Genomic DNA, 10,704 nt, shown 5'->3' with positions numbered 1-10,704 from the left:
AATAGAAAAATATTAGAATATAACTTCTGAAAAAAAGTTTAGTATATTTATTATTATTTTATTTATTTATATTTAGTATTTTTATAGTATAGTTTTACCTTGCCGGGTCAAGAATGACCCTAACACCACAGTCGTACCTTTTTTTCTGCAGATACCTTCAGAATTTTCAAAATGGTGAAACATAGTTTTGCTGTGTTTATATATGTGTTGTGGAGGATATCATAAAGCCTTGTTCTAATAAAATCAACTACATAGTTATTACATATTATAACCTTGGAACGGGTAGCTGGAGACCCTAACACTACATACGGGTTAAAGGATAACTCCACTTTTTTTTTTAAATTAGCTTATTTAACATCTTCCCTGGAGTTAGACAAGAAGATGCATACCTTTTTTGTCTCTGTGCGTGCATTTTAGCTTTGGGAATAGACGCTCCGTTAGCATAGCTTAGCTTCATCACTGGAAGTGGGGGAGGACAGTAGCCTTACAGTGCCTTACAGTGTATTGCAAGGTCTGACATTGACCAAACTTGATATGCATGACCTTGGTGGGCTCTAGGTCAACTCCTGAAAAGGGGGTCAATGTCAGACTTTGCAATCAAAAGTTAGGGGGCTAATAACCCTTGCCATAATTTCAGTGCGCCCCTAACTTTTGATTGCAAGGTCTGACATTGACCCCCTTTTCAGGAGTTGACCTAGAGCCCACCAAGGTCATGCATATCAAGTTTGGTCAATGTCAGACCTTGCAATACACTGTAAGGCACTGTAAGGCTACTGTCCTCCCCCACTTCCAGTGATGAAGCTAAGCTATGCTAACGGAGCGTCTATTCCCAAAGCTAAAATGCACGCACAGAGACAAAAAAGGTATGTATCTTCTTGTCTAACTCCAGGGAAGATGTTAAATAAGCTAATTTAAAAAAAAAGTGGAGTTATCCTTTAAGGCCAAGGGCTATGAGAAATACATTCACACATTGATTCACCCCAATCCTGTGGCGTGGGACCAACACGTCGCTATGATGACACATAAGGCAAGTAGCAAGAAGCATGAATAGGACAGGTCGGTAAACTCTTACAATATCCTACAGACTCTAGGTGTGAAAATAACACAACGACGTAGGGATAGTAGAACATGATGAAAGCACATTTGTGAGTGGATGGATGGATACTTGCCTGGCCTGTGGTTAGAAGCAGGGTTTGGCGCCCCCCTAAGTTGACAGTCCTCCTAACCTTTCATCCAATCCAAAGGGACCAGACTCCGCCGCTGTCAGCTCCTCTCCTCCCCGCTCCTAAGCGCCCAGCGATGCGGTGCTGATCAGGTGCAGGCATCGTGAAGGTTACACGGACGGACGGATCTGTCCGCTATATTGCAGGTAAGGGCATGATGGCGTGCACGATGGCCTTGACGCGTAAAGGTTATTAGGATAAAAGCCGTGCGCAGTTATTGACAGCTCGAAAATCACTGTTGTTTACAATAAGTGAGATGCACTGATGGGATGGAGCCTATACCGCAATGCAGAATTGTAAACGATTTTGACAACTAATGCATTGTTTTTTTTGTTTTTTTATGTCGGGAATACAGTGCTGTATTTGACTAAACGTGGAGACGAACGATAGCCTACATGTTGAGCTGGCATGCAGTTTCCAAAATCCCGCAGCCGATACAGCGAGCAGGTTTTGGGACATCTCTAAATTAGCCATAGATACCACACGTGTGGGTTGAGGTGTGCCTGATTATGATTAATTTAGTAAGCTAACAGTATACAGCTTGAGTCTTTTCCAATATCGCTACTGACATGATTGGAAAACACCGAATGCCTTAATTGCCTTGCATGGGTCATTGGAACACCCGACAACTGTAATCACTTTCGTTTGTTGCTACGCCAAATGGGGCAATGTGGTTCTGTTTCATTCCCTGTAATAACGGTATATTATAACGGCATCACGAATAGCCTACACACCTTGTTCCGTTAGGATGTCAGCAGGCAAAAGGTGCCATGGGATGGGCGCGTCCTGTATATCTCGCATCGTCAGACAGCTTCTGACAGTTTGTAGAATGTGCTGTAATTAAACACTGTTGAACAGTGACTGTTCTGAATGTCCCTGGTCACTGGGCAAATAGTAGGGGAGAATTGCCACATTTGTATCATTTAATTGAATCATTTATGTGTTTGTTTATTTGAATTTTTTTACTTTTCACTGATTTACTCAAAATGGTTTCACCTGAAGGTATAGGAGGACTATAGGCTAGTATTTTCATATATTTAAAATAACTTAAATTATGTCTGCAGCGAGTGCAATCAAAAACCACAACACCTTCCTGTATGAAAATAACTAGACACAGTGAATGTATATTGTTCAATGTTACAATTGTACCTTGTAATGTTCAAGTTCAAGTTCAAGTTCAAGTTTCTTTATTAGTTGTCATACAGAAGTACAGAATACTTTTATACAAAATGCTTCTTTCTGTTACGCTCCAGAGACTGTGCTATAGACAAAAATAGATAAGTATAAAATAAGTATAGCAAGTATAAAATAGAAGTCAAGTACGTAGACACAAGTGTTCAGTATGTACATATATACAATGTTCAATGCAGAGTAGAAGTAACTGAGTTACCATACAATATACTATACAATATAATAATATACAATACTATACAGTGCAAAGCAGAAATTGGATGAGGTACAATTTAGGTACAATTTACAGTAAGGTGTAATGAGGTATGGGTTGTAGTGCAAATTTTTTACCAATAAATATAAAGTGTGTTTAGGTGTTCTAAAGTGGGTAAAGTGGGTGCTGCAGTGAGTTGTTTGTTTAAAGTGAGTGTGTGCGTGTGGATGTGTGTGCTGTGAGTGCATTTGATGGTTGTTACATAGTGTTATTGTTCGTTGAGCATCCTGATGGCCTGGGGATAGAAGCTTCTTCTGAGTCTCTCTGTGCTTGCCATGAGACTCCGGTATCGCTTGCCTGACCGCAGCAGTTCAAAGAGGCAGTTGTTTTTGGATGGCTGGAGTCTTTGATAATTCTCTTAGCCTTACCCATGCACCGCTTGTTTACAACCTAAACCCATGTAGGTTGTAATAATGTGAGTTAAGATTGTAACACTGTGAGTTAGGGTTGTAACACTGTGAGTTAGGGTTGTAACAATGTCGGTTGTAATAATGTGAGTTAAGATTGTAACACTGTGAGTTAGGGTTGCAACAAAAAAAACGATTGATTTGCCATTGCAGTCAAAGAAGGTTACAATTGTACCACCAGTCACACAGTCTACAATTTGGCACTATAGCCAGAGCTAGCATAGGCTATTATATCTAAAAATGCATGCTGACTTTTGATGAGAAGATTGTGCTGTGTGGCTAGGGACCAACATCTTTCAATGTATAATTTAGATAGTTGATAGGCCAAACCATATGGCCGCCATATCCAATAAAAGTTTTGGAAAAACATTTGGTAAACAGGAAGTGATGTGTTACTCTGACTTGCACCAAAGTTGTTTTGTCTTATGATGGCGCTATTCTCACAAAACTACTCCTCAACAGCTTGTCAAATCATAATGACATGTAATGTGTTGTTGTTTTATGATATCCTACTGATGTTATCAATATGTATTATTGAAATAAATACAGCCAAACCGTATTACCGGAATCTGTGATGTCATCAAAGGACACTGAATCCTTTGTGTTGTGTTAATACAGTAATTACAGCTCAATGAAATGATGTAGATAAAAAAAATTGCAATAGAGATTACAATAGGGACATATTCAAACCCTTTAACATTGAATGAATGTGTGCAAAATGGTTTACAGTTTTGGGATATGTGTGAGATTATGTGCAAAATAAATCAGCATCGGTGAAGTGCCCCTTTAACGTAGATCCTATTGACTACAGACATGACTGAATCAGTGCCATCCATTTGACACAGCATGTCAGGAGGAGTGTCATGGGCGCCTGTCAGGTGGAGAGCTTCATACGTCCTGCTAATGCATCCTCTACTGGCCTGCATGCCCTCCCTGGGGACAGATCCCCCTCCTCCATCCTACAGTAGGTGACTGACTTGACTCTACTCAAAGCTCCAGAAGTAGGCTAACCTAGCGCGTGCGACCACCATCTCAACTTTTCCATTCCCTACTCCGTCAACAAGAGTTGGGTGGAGTTTGGAGTCATTTTTTTTTTTAAATGTAATCGCCCTTTCACAGCCTGGTTGACAGGGTTGGGCACCGAGAACCGGTTCTATAGGATCTAATAACATAATATGTTTAATTTGGTTGCTGTACTGTAACTAGGGTATTAATTTAAAAAGTAAAAAAAAATTTAATTAAAGAATCGAAATTAAGAATCGAAATGCAAATATTATTTGCATATTATTTGCATTTCGATTCTTAATTTCGATTCTTAAATTTTTTTTAAATTTTTTTTTTTTACTTTTTAAATTAATACCCTAGTTACAGTACAGCAACAAAATTAAACTGTATCAAGTCAACTGACAATGTGAATAGTATGACATTTCTTTAAGATAAAAAAAAAAAAAAAAAACTCCTGCGAAATAAGCTGTGACCTGTTTTGACCTGCACCTCAAAGAATCGGAATCGAGAATCGTTTAGAACAGGAATCAAAATGGAGAATCGGAATCGGAACCGGAATCGTTCAAATCCAAACAATGCCCAGTTGTCTATATGAGGAATGGTGGTATGCTGCATATCAAGTCGACAACCGCAGCCTCCATCAGTGAGATGTCAAGTGATTCAGCATAACCTTATGCAACCTTCTCTGTTTGAATGTGCAGTCATGTATTGATATAGACTGGTTAACCTCCAGGGGGGAATATGTCTCCAGCCATGTCTATGGGTCTCCACCAAACTGGGTCAGGTAGTCAGCCGCCTGCAATGAATAAGCCTGCGACACGGTGAACCTGTTGAGTACAGGGATGAGACTGCATGCCACTCTCAAACGTTATGCACTCTCTTCTCTTGTCTGTGCTCTGAACGCACGCTCTCGTCGAACCTTTGAAGCAGTAGTTCACCTTTTCACCGTGAATTGCGAAATGATTCCCACCCCCAGCCCAGTGAATGATCGGTGACAAGTTTTGGAACGAACTTCAATTTATTTAAGCTTTTTAGAGTCTTAATTGAAGATTAGATTTGTTCCCAGATGTCCTTGTGAATTCTAGACGACCCGAGCTTTGGCAGAGAGTCAACGCATTAGTGCGACAGAGAAAGATAGGTGTTTTGTATTTGATAATGAAAGCGATCTTTGGCTGTTCTGAAAAGTCGTCATGGTTATATGATGGTCATTTCAGTTGTACCATCATGGTACCAGCCATTGTATGAATAATTGACCATAGTACTACTATGGTATGTTGTGCTAAAGTTGTGTATCACCTTGGTACTACAGTACTGTAGTACTGTTACATTTGTGACATACAAGATATACAAATATTATTTGTATATCTTGTATGTCACAAATGTAACAGTACTATACCTGTATGTCATGTGTGTCATAAATGTCATGATATATATCTGTATGTTGTGTATGTCATAAATGTCATTATGAATTGAAAATGGGGGACCCTGATGTAAACAAGACGAAAGTCTTTCTCTGGTCTGCATCCCCTTAACAATTGTGTGTATTGAGCCGTACTGTATTGTACCCATTCTGCAATCTGTTAATACAATTTTCAATCAATCAATCAATCAATCAATCAATCAATCAATCAATCAATCAATCAATCAATCAATCAATCAATCAATCAATCAATCAATCAATCAAACAATCAATCAAGCAATCAATCAATCAATCAATCAATCAAACTACTCTTGTACTTAAATAATACCATGGTATAATCCAATTTAAACCATGATACCGATGGTAATATCATGGTATTTCTATCATTCCTTGGTGACTACCATCATCGTAGTGACCAAAAGTATGGAAATACTATTTTGGAATTACCATGATACATTTCCATAAGGGAACACATTTACATTTACATTTAGTCATTTAGCTGACGCTTTTATCCAAAGCGACTTACAAGTTCTGTACGACAAGCCATCAGGAAGGGCACAACTCTATCAGCTGAGTAACAATGTTCATCAAAGTGTTGAGTGCTACAGTGTAGGTTAGTTTATTAGGACAAGTGCATGACAGTATGGTTAGTTAGGGTTCGATTTTTTTTTATGCATTTATTTATTTTTTTAATTCAGATAATGGTTGAAGAAGTGCGTCTTTAGTCGACGGCGAAAGATTGGACGTGTTTTGGCTGTCCTAACTGGGGTGGGTAGTTCATTCCACCATTGTGGGGCAAGGACTGAACACACTAGGAAATAGCAAAGAGACACACACACACACACACACACACACACACACACACACACACACACACACACACACACACACACACACACACACACACACACACACACACACACACACACACACACACACACACACACACACACACACACACACACACACACACACCCTGTATGCACATGCATGCACATGCATGCACACATACGCGAGTGGTGCAGCCCTCCTGTAAAGTGCCAGAACAACTCCCTTGCTCCATCCTGCTGACACACATATGAAGCTCTCGTCTTGATGTTCGCTTTAGATTGCGCAGCGATTTAAGCACATGGTGATCAATACTAATGGTACAGCAGAGAGAGAGAGAGAGAGAGAGAGAGAGAGAGAGAGAGAGAGAGAGAGAGAGAGAGAGAGAGAGAGAGAGAGAGAGAGAGAGAGAGAGACATGACGTCAGCTGTGTTTGCCTGGAGACAGACCCTTTCTCTGTACATGCTTGAGGAAGAGAAAGGGCCTCAGTCCCCCTCTGCCATCTCTGGGTATCCATACAGCACACGCGCACACACACACACACACACACACACACTCACACACACACACACACACACACACACACACACACACACACACACACACACACACACACACACACACACACACACACACGCACACACACACACACTCTCACTCTCACTCTCACACTCACACTCACACTCACACTCACAATCACACTCACACTCACACTCACACTCACACTCTCTCACGCACACACTCCATGCCATCGATTCTCCCGCTTCGGACTACTCCTTCCTATGCTCTCCATAAAAAAAGCGCGGGGGGGACTAATTGAATTGTGATAATAGCGATTCTACACAACTCTCTGTCGATGAACAAGGTTCAATAATAGATTTTCACAGTCCAGAGTTTTAAATGGGTTATCTATTTTTCACATTCTAACAGTGAGATCTAGTTTCGATGAGTCGTGGTCGACCGATATGGGCTTTTCAATGGCCGATACCGATACAATGGCCGATATAATGCTGATGTGATGCAGATTATTGGAAAATGGCCGATCAATCAGCCCAATCAATCAAGGATTGTTGTTAACATTTACAAGCGTGTATGGCGAGTTAAACCAAAAAGTCGATTTGAACACTCCTGGTGTGCATTGGATTACTTTGATCTTGAACGTAATCTAGCTTGCTACAGTAGATCCACAGCAACAACCATGTCAATTGATTTATCACCTGCTAGTTTGAGTTCCCACTGCTACTCCATTCACATGGATCTACTGGTACAGATCCCTCCCATCTTATCAGCCCCCAGCTGACACTTTGAATACTAGAGTTCTATTTCTGGGACCACTGTTGACTACTGTCTACCTGACTGAGTCGATTGATTTCCAACACAGATTGTTGCCCACTGTGCTTCAGGAGCCAAGTTATTTTTGCAACGCAGACAAGTTATGGATAATGATCCAGCCACCCTGGGTTCAAGGTGTGTGTGTGTGTGTGTGTGTGTGTGTGTGTGTGTGTGTGTGTGTGTGTGTGTGTGTGTGTGTGTGTGTGTGTTAAGGCTGTCCCTGAAGCCTGTTTTTGGGATTCGAACTTCGTCAGGGTTTTACGAACAAACGTTCGAACCTTCGTTAAAAAAAAAAAATCTAAGTTTTAAATTTAATTATTATTATTTTTTAATATCCTCAAACTAAATCCTCAATTTGAATAAAGTGATTAATCTGATTAAATGAGTCTCTTTTTTATTAAATCAACTTTCTTTAATGAATATAACGTTTTTTTTAATACTATAATATTAGTGTAGCCTAATCTGTATCTGCAACTGTGAAGAAAAACCACATTGGTTCAAACAGAATGAAACATAATAATTTTTTATTAAAAATTAAAAATTCGAATTTTGATTTAGAATTTGAATGTTAACATAATGAACGAACGTTCGAACGTTCTAACGTTTGGGCTCAGCCTTAGTGTGTGTGTGTGTGTGTGTGTGTGTGTGTGTGTGTGTGTGTGTGTGTGTGTGTGTGTGTGTGTGTGTGTGTGTGTGTGTGTGTGCGTGCGTGCGTGTGTGTGTGTGTGTGTGTGTGTGTGCGTGTGTGTGTGTGTGTGTGTGTGTGTGCGTGTGTGTGTGCGTGTGTGTGTGCGTGTGCGTGTGTGTGTGTGTGTGTGTGTGTGTGTGTGTTTGGGTGACTCATGCAGCCCTGTAGCCCCCTCTGTGTGTTCAGGATACAGGATGAATAGTGTTTCTGATGATGAAAATAGATTTCATTTAAAGCAGGTATTCTTAGTCTGTCCATAACCTACAATATATAACCACTCACAGGACATTTAAAACTGATTGAAACAAATGTGTAATTCACTTGTTAGGCAGACAACAAGGCGGATAATGGGTTTTATGACTCACAGTTGTAAAAAAAAAGAAAAAACATCACAATGTAAACTCCTACTGAACTAACAATAAAGTGTCTGGTTGCCATTGAAGGTTCAAGCCCCTCCCCCTTCTCTTTTTTAGTGTGATTTTGTTTGCTGATAAAGTGCTACGCCCTGTCACTCAGGTGCTTCCTACAACTTGTCTACCTGCCAGAGTGATGTCTCATTCAATATCAGGTTACTCTCTTTCCATTACGATAATGGGCATTAGACGAGGCCGTGCTGTTAGGAAATTGCCCTCGTATCTCCCACTGCCACTCTTGGGGCAGTTGAGATGACATTGATGAATGTCAGATAGTGGAGATGCTCTAATGTAGCGGCGGGCAGGTCGGTGGGCAGCAGTTGTGTGGATGGACTGTTGGGATGGAACAAGTCTTGTTGTTGTAGTACGATACTCATTCGATCTTTATTTCAACTTGAAACATTCATTGATGGCTTCATTTACATACAAACATAATGATAAATTCAGTGAATATGCAATAAACAATACAATAAGTGCAATCATAATAGAGTTTTTACAATCAACTAAAACAATGACAGATTATGGTGGAATGGTCTGTGATTAAGGACTCAAACAGACCAAAGGACACCAAAGTATTTTGTTGTATGATGTTCCATGTGTCAGGAACACATCAGAAGCTAAAAGCAGATTTCCCAAATCCAGTACAAACTCTATCATCATTTGATTTGAATGTGTACTATAGGGTCCACATATCTGTGTGTGATATCATGTAGGTTATTAGCGTGCACTATGTTAAAACATTTATCTGGGTTACATCTGACACTGTTCGAAACTTCATCGCTTGATTTTCTCTGTGAGATATTTTCAGGCTTTTACGATTCAAAGTAAATCTTTGGGGATTCATGCACTTAATTTAGAAGTAGATTACAAATGCGTGCCCTTCGCCTGCTAATTTCACTCAAGAGCATGTTCTTTCTGCCTCTGATGGTTCGCCGCTTCCCCCGAGAGTGTCACCAGAGATTGCTATAGCTTATTAGCAGCAGTACAAACCCTATCAGGCTTAACTGGCATTCTTCCACAATATTAAGGGCTATTTTGGTCAACAAACTGCTAATTGCATTGTGGTCACTGTTAGCCAATCCTAAAGAGGTTACTGTGTAGCCAATGATAAGTGACAGCACTTTGAGGTTGATAAGTTCATGGGGCCGTTTTTCAAATTAGTTGGTCATTTTTAAGTATCTTAATGTGGATGCGACATCTTAATTAAGCTGCTGCTCAAGTAAAGGCCTATCAGTTTACCCCATGTGTATTGGCTTAGCATTTGACTGAGCAGAAGCATCGTGTTACACACAGTGGATGCAGTTCTCTCCTGGGAGGCTGAGCAGAGCCATCTGTTTTAGCACCTAGATTCACTCCAACAGATTGTTTACAATGTTTTTGAGAAGATGAGATCCATGCAGACTATTATTGTCCTATTTTGTCGTAAAAGAGAGATAGCTTGATGCCTTGTCTAGAAATGGAAAAGTGAGTAGCGGTTGGTTTGTGTATGGAGAGATTGCAACACTGCAGAAAGAAAAAGAGAAATGTAACAATTCTTCTAGGCAGGCCAGCAGTGTGGCAACACATGTTGCGCAGGCTTTGAAGAAATGGCTTAGTCACTCAGGATAAAGAAAGATAATGCAGGTGTGCTGTAGACTTTGTGTTTGTTTGTTTTATTGCATTTAAAAAAAATCATATTTATATATTTATAATGCTTGAAAATTTTATTTGTGCATGTCTTATTTGTGCATACTCGTCATCTTGTCCCCCCCCCCCCCCCTCTGAGGACCACAATGGAAATAAACCGTAAAGGTTTTATTGTGTTTCAATCCTCAACGGTTTTAAATTATATGTGATGGCTGTACATTTTGTGTACCAGTATTGTATGTGATTTTAGATTGTCCAATAAATTCAATCAATCAATCAATCAATAAATCAAATCCAGATTGATAAAGGGTCACCAGT

General features: G+C 40.0%; 1 protein-coding gene across 1 annotated transcript in view; it reads left to right on the top strand.

Annotated features, from left to right (window-relative positions):
• Positions 1-1,253: 1,253 nt before the first annotated feature.
• cntn1a (contactin 1a) overlaps positions 1,254-10,704 on the top strand; it is a 125,665-nt gene continuing 116,214 nt past the window's right edge. The window contains exon 1 of the mRNA XM_084334811.1: positions 1,254-1,369. The gene's annotated coding sequence lies outside the window, so the exon portion shown is untranslated. The remainder of the gene's footprint in view (positions 1,370-10,704) is intronic.

This window comes from Notolepis coatsorum (assembly GCF_963971535.1).
Source record: "Notolepis coatsorum genome assembly, chromosome: 18".
Classification (NCBI taxonomy): domain Eukaryota; kingdom Metazoa; phylum Chordata; class Actinopteri; order Aulopiformes; family Paralepididae; genus Notolepis; species Notolepis coatsorum.
This window is presented reverse-complemented; position numbering and strand designations above follow the sequence as displayed.